Source organism: Salmo salar, chromosome ssa02, assembly GCF_905237065.1.
Source record: "Salmo salar chromosome ssa02, Ssal_v3.1, whole genome shotgun sequence".
Taxonomy (NCBI): Eukaryota; Metazoa; Chordata; class Actinopteri; order Salmoniformes; family Salmonidae; genus Salmo; species Salmo salar.
Window position 1 is genome coordinate 19,184,880 of NC_059443.1, and position 16,553 is coordinate 19,201,432.

Genomic DNA, 16,553 nt, shown 5'->3' on the forward strand with positions numbered 1-16,553 from the left:
TTCTATAGCATGGCCCACTTCAGGTACTGTACCACCTTCTATAGCATGGCCCACTTCAGGTACTGTACCACCTTCTATAGCATGGCCCACTTCAGGTACTGTCCCACCTTCTATAGCATGGCCCACTTCAGGTACTGTACCACCTTCTATAGCATGGCCCTCTTCAGGTACTGTACCACCTTCTATAGCATGGCCCACTTCAGGTACTGTACCACCTTCTATAGCATGGCCCACTTCAGGTACTGTACTGTACCACCTTCTATAGCATGGCCCACTTCAGGTACTGTACCACCTTCTATAGCATGGCCCACTTCAGGTACTGTACCACCTTCTATAGCATAGCCCTCTTCAGGTACTGTACCACCTTCTACAGCCTGGCCCACTTCAGGTACTGTCCCACCTTCTATAGCATGGCCCACTTCAGGTACTGTACCACCTTCTATAGCATGGCCCACTTCAGGTACTGTACCACCTTCTATAGCATGGCCCACTTCAGGTACTGTACTGTCTCACCTTCTATAGCATGGCCCACTTCAGGTACTGTACTGTCCCACCTTCTATAGCATGGCCCACTTCAGGTACTGTACTGTCCCACCTTCTATAGCATGGCCCACTTCAGGTACTGTCCCACCTTCTATAGCATGGCCCACTTCAGGTACTGTACTGTCCCACCTTTTATAGCATGGCCCACTTAAGGTACTGTACTGTCCCACCTTCTATAGCATGGCCCACTTCAGGTGCTGTACCACCTTCTATAGCATGGCCCACTTCAGGTGCTGTACCACCTTCTATAGCATGGCCCACTTCAGGTACTGTACCACCTTCTATAGCATGGCCCACTTCAGGTACTGTACCACCTTCTATAGCATAGCCCACTTCAGGTACTGTACCACCTTCTATAGCATGGCCCACTTCAGGTACTGTACTGTCCCACCTTCTATAGCATGGCCCAGTTCAGGTACTGTACCACCTTCTATAGCATAGCCCACTTCAGGTACTGTCCCACCTTCTATTGCATGGCCCACTTCAGGTACTGTACTGTCCCACCTTCTATAGCATGGCCCACTTCAGGTACTGTACTGGCCCACCTTCTATAGCATAGCCCACTTCAGGTATGGTACTGTACCACCTTCTATAGCATAGCCCACTTCAGGTACTGTACCACCTTCTATAGCATGGCCCACTTCAGGTACTGTCCCACCTTCTATAGCATAGCCCACTTCAGGTACTGTACTACCTTCTATAGCATGGCCCACTTCAGGTACTGTCCCACCTTCTATAGCATGGCCCACTTCAGGTACTGTACTGTCCCACCTTCTATAGCATGGCCCACTTCAGGTACTGTACCACCTTCTATAGCATGGCCCACTTCAGGTACTGTCCCACCTTCTATAGCATGGCCCACTTCAGGTACTGTACCACCTTCTATAGCATGGCCCACTTCAGGTACTGTACCACCTTCTATAGCATGGCCCACTTCAGGTACTGTACTGTCCCACCTTCTATAGCATGGCCCACTTCAGGTACTGTACTGTACCACCTTCTATAGCATGGCCCACTTCAGGTACTGTACTGTCCCACCTTCTATAGCATGGCCCACTTCAGGTACTGTACTGTCCCACCTTCTATAGCATGGCCCACTTCAGGTACTGTACCACCTTCTATAGCATGGCCCACTTCAGGTACTGTACTGTCCCACCTTCTATAGCATGGCCCACTTCAGGTACTGTACCAACTTCTTTAGCATAGCCCACTTCAGGTACTGTACCACCTTCTATAGCATGGCCCACTTCAGGTACTGTACCACCTTCTATAGCATAGCCCACTTCAGGTACTGTACTGTCCCACCTTCTATAGCATGGCCCACTTCAGGTACTGTACTGTCCCACCTTCTATAGCATGGCCCACTTCAGGTACTGTACCACCTTCTATAGCATGGCCCACTTCAGGTACTGTACCACCTTCTATAGCATAGCCCACTTCCGGTACTGTACTACCTTCTATAGCATGGCCCACTTCAGGTACTGTCCCACCTTCTAGAGCATGGCCCACTTCAGGTACTGTACCACCTTCTATAGCATGGCCCACTTCAGGTACTGTACCACCTTCTATAGCATGGCCCACTTCAGGTACTGTACCACCTTCTATAGCATGGCCCACTTCAGGTACTGTACCACCTTCTATAGCATGGCCCACTTCAGGTACTGTACCACCTTCTATAGCATGGCCCACTTCCGGTACTGTACCACCTTCTATAGCATGGCCCACTTCAGGTACTGTACCACCTTCTATAGCATGGCCCACTTCAGGTACTGTACAACCTTCTATAGCATGGCCCACTTCAGGTACTGTACCACCTTCTATAGCATGGCCCACTTCAGGTACTGTACTGGCCCACCTTCTATAGCATAGCCCACTTCAGGTATGGTACTGTACCACCTTCTATAGCATAGCCCACTTCAGGTACTGTCCCACCTTCTATTGCATGGCCCACTTCAGGTACTGTACTGTCCCACCTTCTATAGCATGGCCCACTTCAGGTACTGTACTGGCCCACCTTCTATAGCATAGCCCACTTCAGGTATGGTACTGTACCACCTTCTATAGCATAGCCCACTTCAGGTACTGTACCACCTTCTATAGCATGGCCCACTTCAGGTACTGTACTGTCCCACCTTCTATAGCATGGCCCACTTCAGGTACTGTACTGTCCCACCTTCTATAGCATAGCCCACTTCAGGTATGGTACTGTACCACCTTCTATAGCATGGCCCACTTCAGGTACTGTACCACCTTCTATAGCATGGCCCACTTCAGGTACTGTACCACCTTCTATAGCATGGCCCACTTCAGGTACTGTACCACCTTCTATAGCATGGCCCACTTCAGGTACTGTACTGTCCCACCTTCTATAGCATGGCCCACTTCAGGTACTGTACCACCTTCTATAGCATGGCCCACTTCAGGTACTGTACCACCTTCTATAGCATGGCCCACTTCAGGTACTGTCCCACCTTCTATAGCATGGCCCACTTCAGGTACTGTACCACCTTCTATAGCATGGCCCACTTCAGGTACTGTACTGTACCACCTTCTATAGCATGGCCCACTTCAGGTACTGTACTGTCCCACCTTCTATAGCATGGCCCACTTCAGGTACTGTACTGTCCCACCTTCTATAGCATGGCCCACTTCAGGTACTGTACCACCTTCTATAGCATGGCCCACTTCAGGTACTGTACCAACTTCTTTAGCATGGCCCACTTCAGGTACTGTACTGTCCCACCTTCTATAGCATGGCCCACTTCAGGTACTGTACTGTCCCACCTTCTATAGCATGGCCCACTTCAGGTACTGTACCACCTTCTATAGCATGGCCCACTTCAGGTACTGTACCACCTTCTATAGCATAGCCCACTTCCGGTACTGTACTACCTTCTATAGCATGGCCCACTTCAGGTACTGTCCCACCTTCTAGAGCATGGCCCACTTCAGGTACTGTACCACCTTCTATAGCATGGCCCACTTCAGGTACTGTACCACCTTCTATAGCATGGCCCACTTCAGGTACTGTACCACCTTCTATAGCATGGCCCACTTCAGGTACTGTACCACCTTCTATAGCATGGCCCACTTCAGGTACTGTACCACCTTCTATAGCATAGCCCACTTCCGGTACTGTACTACCTTCTATAGCATGGCCCACTTCACGTACTGTCCCACCTTCTAGAGCATGGCCCACTTCAGGTACTGTACCACCTTCTATAGCATGGCCCACTTCAGGTACTGTACCACCTTCTATAGCATGGCCCACTTCAGGTACTGTACTGTCCCACCTTCTATAGCATGGCCCACTTCAGGTACTGTACCACCTTCTATAGCATGGCCCACTTCAGGTACTGTACCACCTTCTATAGCATGGCCCACTTCAGGTACTGTACCACCTTCTATAGCATGGCCCACTTCAGGTACTGTACTGTCTCACCTTCTATAGCATGGCCCACTTCAGGTACTGTACTCACCTTCTATAGCATGGCCCACTTCAGGTACTGTACCACCTTCTATAGCATGGCCCACTTCAGGTACTGTACTGTCCCACCTTCTATAGCATGGCCCACTTCAGGTACTGTACCACCTTCTACAGCATGGCCCACTTCAGGTACATTACCACCTTCTATAGCATGGCTCACTTCAGGTACTGTACTGTACCACCTTCTATAGCATGGCCCACTTCAGGTACTGTACTACCTTCTATAGCATGGCCCACTTCAGGTACTGTACCACCTTCTATAGCATGGCCCACTTCAGGTACTGTACCACCTTCTATAGCATGGCCCACTTCAGGTACTGTACCACCTTCTATAGCATAGCCCTCTTCAGGTACTGTACCACCTTCTACAGCCTGGCCCACTTCAGGTACTGTCCCACCTTCTATAGCATGGCCCACTTCAGGTACTGTACTGTCCCACCTTCTATAGCATGGCCCACTTCAGGTACTGTACCACCTTCTATAGCATGGCCCACTTCAGGTACTGTACCACCTTCTATAGCATGGCCCACTTCAGGTACTGTCCCACCTTCTATAGCATGGCCCACTTCAGGTACTGTACCACCTTCTATAACATGGCCCACTTCAGGTACTGTACTGTCCCACCTTCTATAGCATGGCCCACTTCAGGTACTGTACTGTACCACCTTCTATAGCATGGCCCACTTCAGGTACTGTACTGTCCCACCTTCTATAGCATGGCCCACTTCAGGTACTGTACCACCTTCTATAGCATGGCCCACTTCAGGTACTGTACTGTCCCACCTTCTATAGCATGGCCCACTTCAGGTACTGTACCACCTTCTATTGCATGGCCCACTTCAGGTACTGTACCAACTTCTTTAGCATAGCCCACTTCAGGTACTGTACCACCTTCTATAGCATGGCCCACTTCAGGTACTGTACCACCTTCTATAGCATAGCCCACTTCAGGTACTGTACTGTCCCACCTTCTATAGCATGGCCCACTTCAGGTACTGTACTGTCCCACCTTCTATAGCATGGACCACTTCAGGTACTGTACCACCTTCTATAGCATGGCCCACTTCAGGTACTGTACCACCTTCTATAGCATAGCCCACTTCCGGTACTGTACTACCTTCTATAGCATGGCCCACTTCAGGTACTGTCCCACCTTCTAGAGCATGGCCCACTTCAGGTACTGTACCACCTTCTATAGCATGGCCCACTTCAGGTACTGTACCACCTTCTATAGCATGGCCCACTTCAGGTACTGTACCACGTTCTATAGCATGGCCCACTTCAGGTACTGTACCACCTTCTATAGCATGGCCCACTTCAGGTACTGTACCACCTTCTATAGCATAGCCCACTTCCGGTACTGTACTACCTTCTATAGCATGGCCCACTTCACGTACTGTCCCACCTTCTATAGCATGGCCCACTTCAGGTACTGTACCACCTTCTATAGCATGGCCCACTTCAGGTACTGTACCACCTTCTATAGCATGGCCCACTTCAGGTACTGTACCACCTTCTATAGCATGGCCCACTTCAGGTACTGTACTGTCCCACCTTCTATAGCATGGCCCACTTCAGGTACTGTACTGTACCACCTTCTATAGCATGGCCCACTTCAGGTACTGTACTGTCCCACCTTCTATAGCATGGCCCACTTCAGGTACTGTACCACCTTCTATAGCATGGCCCACTTCAGGTACTGTACTGTCCCACCTTCTATAGCATGGCCCACTTCAGGTACTGTACCTCCTTCTATTGCATGGCCCACTTCAGGTACTGTACCAACTTCTATAGCATAGCCCACTTCAGGTACTGTACCACCTTCTATAGCATGGCCCACTTCAGGTACTGTACCACCTTCTATAGCATAGCCCACTTCAGGTACTGTACTGTCCCACCTTCTATAGCATGGCCCACTTCAGGTACTGTACTGTCCCACCTTCTATAGCATGGACCACTTCAGGTACTGTACCACCTTCTATAGCATGGCCCACTTCAGGTACTGTACCACCTTCTATAGCATAGCCCACTTCCGGTACTGTACTACCTTCTATAGCATGGCCCACTTCATGTACTGTCCCACCTTCTAGAGCATGGCCCACTTCAGGTACTGTACCACCTTCTATAGCATGGCCCACTTCAGGTACTGTACCACCTTCTATAGCATGGCCCACTTCAGGTACTGTACCACCTTCTATAGCATGGCCCACTTCAGGTACTGTACCACGTTCTATAGCATGGCCCACTTCAGGTACTGTACCACCTTCTATAGCATGGCCCACTTCAGGTACTGTACCACCTTCTATAGCATAGCCCACTTCCGGTACTGTACTACCTTCTATAGCATGGCCCACTTCACGTACTGTCCCACCTTCTAGAGCATGGCCCACTTCAGGTACTGTACCACCTTCTATAGCATGGCCCACTTCAGGTACTGTACCACCTTCTATAGCATGGCCCACTTCAGGTACTGTACCACCTTCTATAACATGGCCCACTTCAGGTACTGTACTGTCCCACCTTCTATAGCATGGCCCACTTCAGGTACTGTACTGTACCACCTTCTATAGCATGGCCCACTTCAGGTACTGTACTGTCCCACCTTCTATAGCATGGCCCACTTCAGGTACTGTACCACCTTCTATAGCATGGCCCACTTCAGGTACTGTACTGTCCCACCTTCTATAGCATGGCCCACTTCAGGTACTGTACCACCTTCTATTGCATGGCCCACTTCAGGTACTGTACCAACTTCTTTAGCATAGCCCACTTCAGGTACTGTACCACCTTCTATAGCATGGCCCACTTCAGGTACTGTACCACCTTCTATAGCATAGCCCACTTCAGGTACTGTACTGTCCCACCTTCTATAGCATGGCCCACTTCAGGTACTGTACTGTCCCACCTTCTATAGCATGGCCCACTTCAGGTACTGTACCACCTTCTATAGCATGGCCCACTTCAGGTACTGTACCACCTTCTATAGCATGGCCCACTTCAGGTACTGTACTACCTTCTATAGCATGGCCCACTTCAGGTACTGTCCCACCTTCTAGAGCATGGCCCACTTCAGGTACTGTACCACCTTCTATAGCATGGCCCACTTCAGGTACTGTACCACCTTCTATAGCATGGCCCACTTCAGGTACTGTACCACCTTCTATAGCATGGCCCACTTCAGGTACTGTACCACCTTCTATAGCATGGCCCACTTCAGGTACTGTACCACCTTCTATAGCATAGCCCACTTCCGGTACTGTACTACCTTCTATAGCATGGCCCACTTCACGTACTGTCCCACCTTCTAGAGCATGGCCCACTTCAGGTACTGTCCCACCTTCTATAGCATGGCCCACTTCAGGTACTGTACTGTCTCACCTGGGCAGGTCTGACACCCTGCACCAATACTTTATCAAATGAACCCCTCTTTCCTAACTTACTTGGTGATCACTGATCTGTATGTGTTTTGAAGTACATATAACACAAGTACATTAACTCTGCTACACAGTAAGTTCCTGTGGGAGGGGTCTCAGTGTGGGTGTGTCCTTCAGTCAGGAAACAAAACAGGAAAGCTCTGCCTTCATCAGGCCAGACGGGTCAGTGGTTCTTACCATCCTCAACAGGTGGGTGAAAGTGTGTGTGTTAACACTTGATATGTGTGTTTGCATGTATGTTACCTTGATGTGAGACTGTGTGTGTGTTGCAGGTCGTCGTCAGAGGTCCAGTTTGAGGTGTATGATCCTGCTGTGGGTTTCATCTCCTCCAGTGCTCCAGCCCACTCCCTGCTCACACTTGCTTGGAACACACACTGATCACACTGGAATGGAACACACACATATACACAGACAAACACACACTCTGACCGCACTGGGATGGAACACACACGGATCACTCAAAGCATTGTCACAGTCGGCATTACCCTTGTGCTACACTTCCAAAAAACGACCAAACGTTTGTCATCTGTCAGCAACATTATCCCTCACCACCAGGTCCGCTACATTTCCACCACTACACTCAACTTCCATCACCACCTAAAGCCCAATGTGCTCCCTCCTCATAGCAGGCTGACTGTTCACAGCATATCTAATAGATAACCCTGCAGCATCGTGGGCTCCGGCATTTCTTTGATCAGAGCTTGAAGTGTGTGTGGTTTAGCCAATAGAGCCAAGTATGTTGTGTGTTCCTATGTATGCTGTGACTATCTGCACTGATCTTTATCACACTGGGAAAAGCTCTGGAATGTGTGAATATAGCATGTGATCAAACCAGGGCCAGGTACACTACTATGATCAGACACTGCTGCTGCTTGAGACGGTATGACCATCACACCGCTCTGCTAACAACCGTTTCCTAACTGAAATCTGGTTAATAACATTATCACGGATTATAAAAGAGATCATGTAAATTAATCATGTACAGAATGTATTAATGCCTTTTGAATAAATGATTTGTCTCTATTACGTCGTCACACAAGTATGGGGAGGTTTTAATGGACAGACACACCTGATAAATCAATGTTACTGGTTTTTAATACATCATACATGTTATCATATATATAATATACAGACTAATACCCAGGGATTCACATTTGTCTCCATTCTCAATATGCTTTGTTGTTCTCTTCTCAAACCAGAAGTTGTTGGACTAAAAGTATTTACATTAAAAAAATAGAGTGATAGAAATGTGAAACGAGACATCAACGGAGGAGTAAAATGACAGGGTGATGCAATCTGTTTGTAATATATACACCAGAATGACAGCGAAAGACTGTAGAGGGGCCCGTCTCAATAGTCAAAATGATGTCCCCTCGTCTCCTTCCTGCACTTATGTGACAGAGCTAGAAAGGAAAAACCAAATTCCTGGTGAGCATCCACCATGTTCAGTGCAGATGATGAGGAGAGGAAGCCACTCTAGACTATTGAGATGCATCCCAGGAGTAGGGAGAGACAACATTGTTTTACAGCAGTGCTTTTCAGAAGGATGGAAAAAGAGGAATATGGAGAAAAGAGTAGAAAAAAGGAGATGGGGTTGATGTTTGAAGCGAGGTAAAGGCAAGTGCTTGGTCATGATGAGGCAGAGGACAGCTAATGGATCATGACGTGTGTGTGTGTGTGTGTACTCTGTGTGTGAACATGGTTCCAGGGGCATTGAGACAGGAACAGCCATACTGAGATGACCATCCTATGACTGTAGATGAAGAGATGATTCAGAAAGGAGAAGTGAGATGAAGGGATGACACGGAGGAATGAGGCAGAGATGGAGGAGGTAGATCCTTCAGAAAGTCCTTATCTCCTGTGTGCAGTAGTTCGTAGAGAGAAGGGGGGGGATGAGGGTAAAAAAAGTACAATGAAGGACAGATGAGATGGAGAGATTAAAAGGAGGTCAGAGGAGAGGTGCGATAAGGGGATGGAGGGATGAGGGGGAGGTGTATTTCAGAAGGACCATCTCTCCTGTGTGCGGGGGTCCGTGTTTAGAGAGGGGGATTCTGGGGGGTTCTGGGTGTTGCTGTCTTCTCCATTCAACCCCTTCCTACACACAGGACACGTATCATGCTGCAGAAAGAGAGAGAGAGGAGAAAATCAGTTCCAAACGTCTTCAAAAGATTCCTCCTACTAAATATTACCCCACCGTCCTCCTCACCATTTCCAGCCAGGGTACTATACAGTCTGAGTGGAAGAAGTGGTTGCAGGGCAGCTGTCTGACGGGCTCTCCCACTGCAAAGTCCTCCTTGCACACCGGACACTCCATACTGCAGTCTGGAGAGACACACACACACCTTTTTCTTATCTAGTATTACATTCCTGTTATAAATTATCATACATAACTATCTTACACGCAGGAAAAATACTCCATATTACAGTATACAGAGAACAGGAGAGAGAGAGAAAGAGGAAGAGATGGGAAGACTGAAGGGATGATGAAGCAGGGGTTACATTAGATGTTTTTATTGAACCTTTATTTAGGCAAGTCAGTTAAGAACAAATTCTTATTTACAATGACGGACTAACAGACATTAAAATAACTGAAGCCTAGCATCTGATGCCTAATTACTGAGTGGCTGGTTGAGATGATTTAAGAGGAATAAGTACCACTCTTAATGACAAGAGACAGTGAGACAACAGCTATGTGGGCCCTGAGCCAGGGGGGGACAGAGAGAGAGAGACAGAGAGGGACAGTGAGACAACAGCTATGTGGGCCCTGAGCCAGGGGGGACAGAGAGAGAGAGAGACAGACAGACAGAGAGTGAGACAACAGCTATGTGGGCCCTGAGCCAGGGGGGACAGAGAGAGAGAGAGACAGACAGAGAGTGAGACAACAGCTATGTGGGTCCTGGGTCAGGGACAGCCGTTGTCTCACTCTCTCTCTCTCTCTCTCTCTCTGTCCCCCCCTGGCCCAGGGCCCACATAGCTGTTGTCTCACTCTCTCTGTCTGTCTATGTGGGCCCTGGGCCAGGGGGGACAGAGACAGACTGAAAGAAAGAGAGAGACAGCCAGACAGAGAGGAAGAGAGACAGGACAGATGTGTGTATGTGTGAGAAAGTCAAGAACAGAGAGGACAGGAGACAGCAGCTAGAGGGAGAGAGAGAGGAGTACTAATTTACGCCAATGAGTCAGCTGTCAGCAGCACAGCTATACTAGCTTATTTACAGTACCAGTCAAAAGTTTGGACACACTTACTCATTCAAGTTTTTTATTTTTATGTCTTTACAATTGTCTACATTGTAGAATAACAGTGAAAACATCAAAACTATGAAATAACACACGAAATCATGTAGTAACCAAAAAAAGTGTTAAATCAAAATATATTTTATATGAGATTCTTCAAAGTAGCCCCCCTTTGTCTTGACGGCTTTCCACACTCTTGGCATTCTCTCAACCAGCTTCATGAGGTAGTCACCTGGAATGCATTTCAATTAACAGGTGTGCCTTGTTAAAAGTTAATTTGTGGAATTTATTTCCTTCTTAATGCATCAGTTGTGTTGTGACAAGGTAGGGGTGGTATACAGAAGATAGCCCTATTTGGTAAAAGACCAAGTCCATATTATAGAAAGAACAGCTAAAATAAGCAAAGAGAAACAACAGTCCATCATTACTTTAAGACATGAAGTTCAGTCAATCCGGAACATTTCAAGAACTTTGAAAGTTTCTTCAAGTGCAGTCGCAAAAACCATCAAGCGCTATGATGAAACTGGCTCTGATGAGGATTGCCATAATGTTTACAGATCTTGCCTCACTCATCTCATATGTATATACTGTATACCATCTATTGCATCTTGCCTATGCCGCTCTGTCATTGCTCATCCATATATTTATATATTCTTATTCCATTTCTTTACTTAGATGTGTGTGTATTAGGTAGTTGTTGTGGAATTGTTAGATTACATGTTAGATATTGCTGCACTGTCAGAACTAGAAGCACAAGCATTTCTCTACACTCATAATAACATCTGCTAACCATGTGTATGTGACCAATAAAATGTCATTTAATATGAAAGGAAGACCCAGAGTTACCTCTGCTGCAGAGGATAAGTTCATTAGAGTTAACTGCACCTCAGATTGCAGCCCAAATAAATGCTTCACAGAGTTCAAGTAACAGACACATCTCAACATCAACTGTTCAGAGGAGACTGCGTGAATCAGGCCTTCATGGTCGAATTGCTGCAAAGAAACTACTACTAAAGGACACCAATAAGAAGAGACTTGCTTGGGCCAAGAAACATGAGCAATGGACAAATTTGATTTTTTGTATCCAACCGCCGTGTCTTTGTGAGACGCAGAGTAGGTGAACGGATAATCTCAGCATGTGTAGTTCCCGCCGTGAAGCATGGAGGTGGTTTGATGGTGCTTTGCTTGTGAAACGGTCAGTGATTTATTTAGAATTCAAGGCACACTTAACCAGCATGACTACCACAGCATTCTGCAGCGACATGCCATCCCATCTGGTTTGGGCTTAGTGGTACAATCATTTGTTTTTCAACAACAGGACACTGACCCAACACACCTCCAGGCTGTGCAAGGCCTATTTGACCAAGAAGGAGTGATGGAGGGCTGCATCAGATGACCTGGCCTCCACAATTACTTTTATTTTATTTATTTAACTAGGCAAGTCAGTTAAGAACAAATTCTTATTTTACAATGAAGGCCTACCCCGGGCGACGCAGGGCCAATTGTGCACCGCCCTATGGGAACCCCGATCACGGCCGGATGTGATTCAGCCTGGATTCGAACCAGGGACTGAGATGCAGTGCCTTAGACCGTTGCGCCACTTGGGAGCACAATCACCTGACCTCAACCCAATTGAGATGGTTTGGGATGAGTTGGACCGCAGAGCGAAGGAAAATCAGCCAACAAGTGCTCAGCATATGTGGAAACTCCTCAAGATTGTTGGAAAAGCATTCCAGGTAAAGCTGGTTGAGAGAATGCCACGTGAGTGCAAAGCTGTCAAGGCAAAGGGTAGCTACTTCGAAGAATCTAAAACTTAAAAAGTGTTATTTCATAGTTTTGATGTTTTCACTATTTTTCTACAATGTATAAAATAGTAAAAATAAAGAAAAACCCTTGAATGAATAAGCGTGTCCAAACTTTTGACTGGTAGTGTATAGGCCACGGCACTATGGAGAGACTGGAGAGGAGGTAAAGGACTGACCTGCTTGATCCTGAGACACGTTGACTGTAGGGATGGAGGAGATCTTCTCTTTCTCTGCAGGAGGAGGGCCCGTGTTCTCAAACTGACCTAACAACTACACACAGGTAGACAGAGAAGATACATCACAATGGTTGCTGCAGGAACTATAAGAACAGCTTTACAATTCACCTTTGTGCTGTAAACTGTGTGCTAACCTAGCATGATACAATAAAAGAGTAAAACCATCAGAAACATCCTGGAAAAGATAGAGAGAAAATAACAAGAGAACTGCTAAACCTTCATTAGCATTCTGGGTCTACCAACATCCACATAGCATACTACATAGTATGATGTAATAGTTGGTTAGTAGCCATACATACCAAATGATGTGAATGGGGTTTGTGCGTGCGTACCTGTGTGATGACTGCGTCCAGTCCCCCCTGTCCCCAAGCATAGTCCCCTGGGTTAGAGTGTAGCATCCCCGTCCTAACACACAGAGAGAGGAGGTCAATTACAGTTAAAGATGAAACATTCAGGAAATATCCTATGTTTCACACATGATGAACAGCAACAATGTGTGTTGTGATTTAGGCTAGGTTTAAATGACAGGGTTCGCAGGGGTGCTGGCTGAGGCACACCCATAACAAGTCAGGGAACATTCAAATATTCATGTTGATCCACCTCACTATTTGTAAGGAATCCACAAGAGAAAGTGTGTAAGTCAAACTGTGGACTAACATAATGTATAACCACTGCTTACATGGCAGTAAGAAGGTTCTTACCAAGAGAGGGGAGTTGAGCCAGGAACTCCAGAGTTGGCAAATAGACCAGCCAGAAACTGTTGTACTATCCTACAGAGAGAGAAGGCACACACATCAGTCAGGAATGAGATCAGCAAAACATTGAAAACTGATCAAAACAGCCATATGAATATCAACATGGCATCGTAAGGAGAGGAGTCTCACCCCTCTACGGCAGGCGAGCGGTCAGGTCTGCTGCTCCCTCTGGAGCGGTACCTCCGCTGACTGTGCAGGCGAGGGGGGCGACCGGGCCCCCAGTGTTCCCCCCTCCCAGAGAACCCCCCAGGGGTCCTCCTAGCCCAGCAGGGACTGACCCTCCGATAGGACCTCCTCCCAGGCCTGCTAGCCCTCCCAGCCCCCCCAGACCTAACCCCCCTGCTCCTACCCCAACCCCTCCACCAGAGACCCGGGGCTCTGAGTCTGGACTGTCACCATCCACTGTGAAAGGCCTCTCTACAAACAACAGGTGCCACAGCTGCTGAGAGAGAAATGAGGGGTGAGGGTGAAAACAGGGAGGGTGGGAGAAGGGGGAATGGAGAGAGAGAGACAGTGGAAGGGAGAGAGAGATAGAGAAAGCATGTGAAAGAACGATGGGATCACAAAGGTACATTTAGTACAGATGCAATCACAGTAGACATTTGCATCCCCCCACCAGGTCACAGTGCATATCATACCTCTGCAAACTGTGTGGCTGTGTCATCTGTCCCGTTAGCGCCACCCTCTAGCAGACTGAGGGAAACAGCACACAGGAGGCAGAACAAAGCATTAGTAACATCCAACATCTATACACAGTCATTCTCCACCACCTACCATTCACTCTGCCTAGCCTATATCTGGTAGATTCATTAAAGCTACAGACATAAGAAACAAGATATTCTCACCTGGAATCTTCTGTTACCTCCTCTATAAAGCCAGACTCACACCTGGGACAGATGTACTCCTGCAAAAACACACAACACCACACACTCAGAGAGTACACGAGTTACACCGTGTTCTATACACCATGTTCTATACAGGCTGCTGAGGTCTGTAGAATGAGGAAATGTCTAGTAGAGATCTGTGGCAGAGTCAGGATATAGCCTATTTGAACATAGCATAAGCAGGAACATACAACATGTCAAGTGGAAGTTGTCATCGAGAAGTATTCTTCCCTGGCACCAGTGTCAAGTTCACTCACAATGGGATTAGGCCTATGACACAGACATGTTCTTTATTCGACAAAACAAAAGGACACTTGAACTGAACCTCATTCCAAAATTGTTCAAAACCTGTATTGCTGTATGCAATATTGTGTGTAGGCTTAGGCTATGCCTCAGCCATTGTCATCTGGTGAAAACATACAGATACTATGCCTGAAATAAGGCTTCAGAGGGACAAGCACAGGGTTCTGCCATGTATGTTTGAGGCATGCTCCCTCTCTCTTTCAGTGGATGCCTTGGGGAGGTGAGACAGATGAACTGCTGATATGCAGTCAGTGAGTGGGCATGGCTGAAACATGCCTCAGCAGCACAGACAGTGTGACAGTGAGACCAGCAGGTTAGCCTGTGGGTAGGCTAGATCAGGGTTTCCAAAATTGGCCCCCAACCTCAGTACAAGTTTAGTTTCTTGCCCAAGCGCTTCACAGCTGATTCAAATAATCAAAGCTTTTATTTACTAACTAGGCAAGTCAGTTAAGAACTAATTCTTATTTACAATGACGGCCTACCCCGGCCAAACCTTAACCTGTACTACACTGGCCCAATGGGCCTCCCAATCATGGTAATACAGCCTGAAATCGAACCAGGGTCTGTGGTGACGCCTCTAGCACTAAGATGCAGTGCCTTAGACCGCTGCGCCACTCTGGAGCCCAAGCTTGATGATGGGGGGGGCAGGACCGAGTTTGGAAAACCCTGGGCTAGATGAATCAGACCCATAGGCACAGATCTAGTTCCCAATAAGAGGGAAATCACAAAACTGTCTTTAGGTCCGTGTCTAGGCCTACTTCAGCCTCCTCCCAGATTTAGCTTCAATGTCAGGAAGGGAATAAACAGGGGATTACCAGCCTGCCTCTCACTGACCAGCCTAACATACACAAATGTATCCTAGCTAACGTTGGTTTAGACAAGCAGACTGAGTGACTATCTGACACATTGACTGACTGCCAGAGACTGCGATAACAAACAGATGCAGCTAGCTAAATGCAAAACGTTAACGTTAAGTGTCATAACGTCTCTTCCAGAATGAACGCAGTCAATACGGATTAATGTAGTTAAATAATTAGGGTCAAGCAGTCAAAATATTGTGCAATGTCTTGCTACATTTTACTTTCAGTTTGATTGTGAAACTTAGCTGTGCCACATTCAGTTGCCAAAAGTTGACGAACGTTGCAGATAGAATGCGTAAATAGACCCTACATGATTTATTGTTCTACATAATATTTTCTATCTGAACGTGCCAAACCGTTGTGTCCTGCTGAACGCGCCCCAGGCCAAAGAAACCCCCTTATTCCCTCTGCTTTAGTAGGCCAAGGAGTAGCCAGACTGACCGAGTTACGTTGAAATATCCATCACATTTCCATATAGCTACCTCCTCGAGGAATTCAGGAAAAGCACACAAAACCACCTCGAATAAGGTTAACATTACATCAAATAACACCAGTTACTCAGTAACTACAGGTACGGTTATTCAACCATGCCAGTATAATCTTTAACAATTACTGCACATAATGTCTTTGTTAAAGAAATTAGTTGACAAATCCTATTGTTAAAGCGAGCAACAACAAACATCAACATTGTTTGTTTGCTAGCTAGAGCCAGTGCCGAGGGCCCTACTGGCTAGCCGTCTACAGTTAGCAGCTAGCTAGTTAAACAACTACTGCTATTTGCTGGACTCAGATTCGGTTGTCAACCGACGGAAAAGAACAAGACCTGCATTGAACAGCCATGATCGGGACACGGTGAAACGACTGACTTACCGGGAGCTTGGGGCTTACTTCTCCCTTACAACAATGACAGAAGAACCGATGCGGGGGAATCGCCGCAGCTTCCGCCATCTTCCCCAGAATAGCACAAACAGTGACGTCGGTCCTCCTGCATACCAAAGAGGGTGGTCCGCCAACA

The 16,553-nt window shown here is 47.3% G+C and overlaps 2 pseudogenes; both read right to left on the reverse strand.

The window, feature by feature from the left end:
• Positions 1 to 8,541: 8,541 nt before the first annotated feature.
• LOC106591015 (E3 ubiquitin-protein ligase RNF115-like) lies at positions 8,542 to 16,551 on the reverse strand (annotated as a pseudogene).
• LOC123739849 (uncharacterized) lies at positions 10,323 to 10,493 on the reverse strand (annotated as a pseudogene).
• Positions 16,552 to 16,553: the final 2 nt, after the last annotated feature.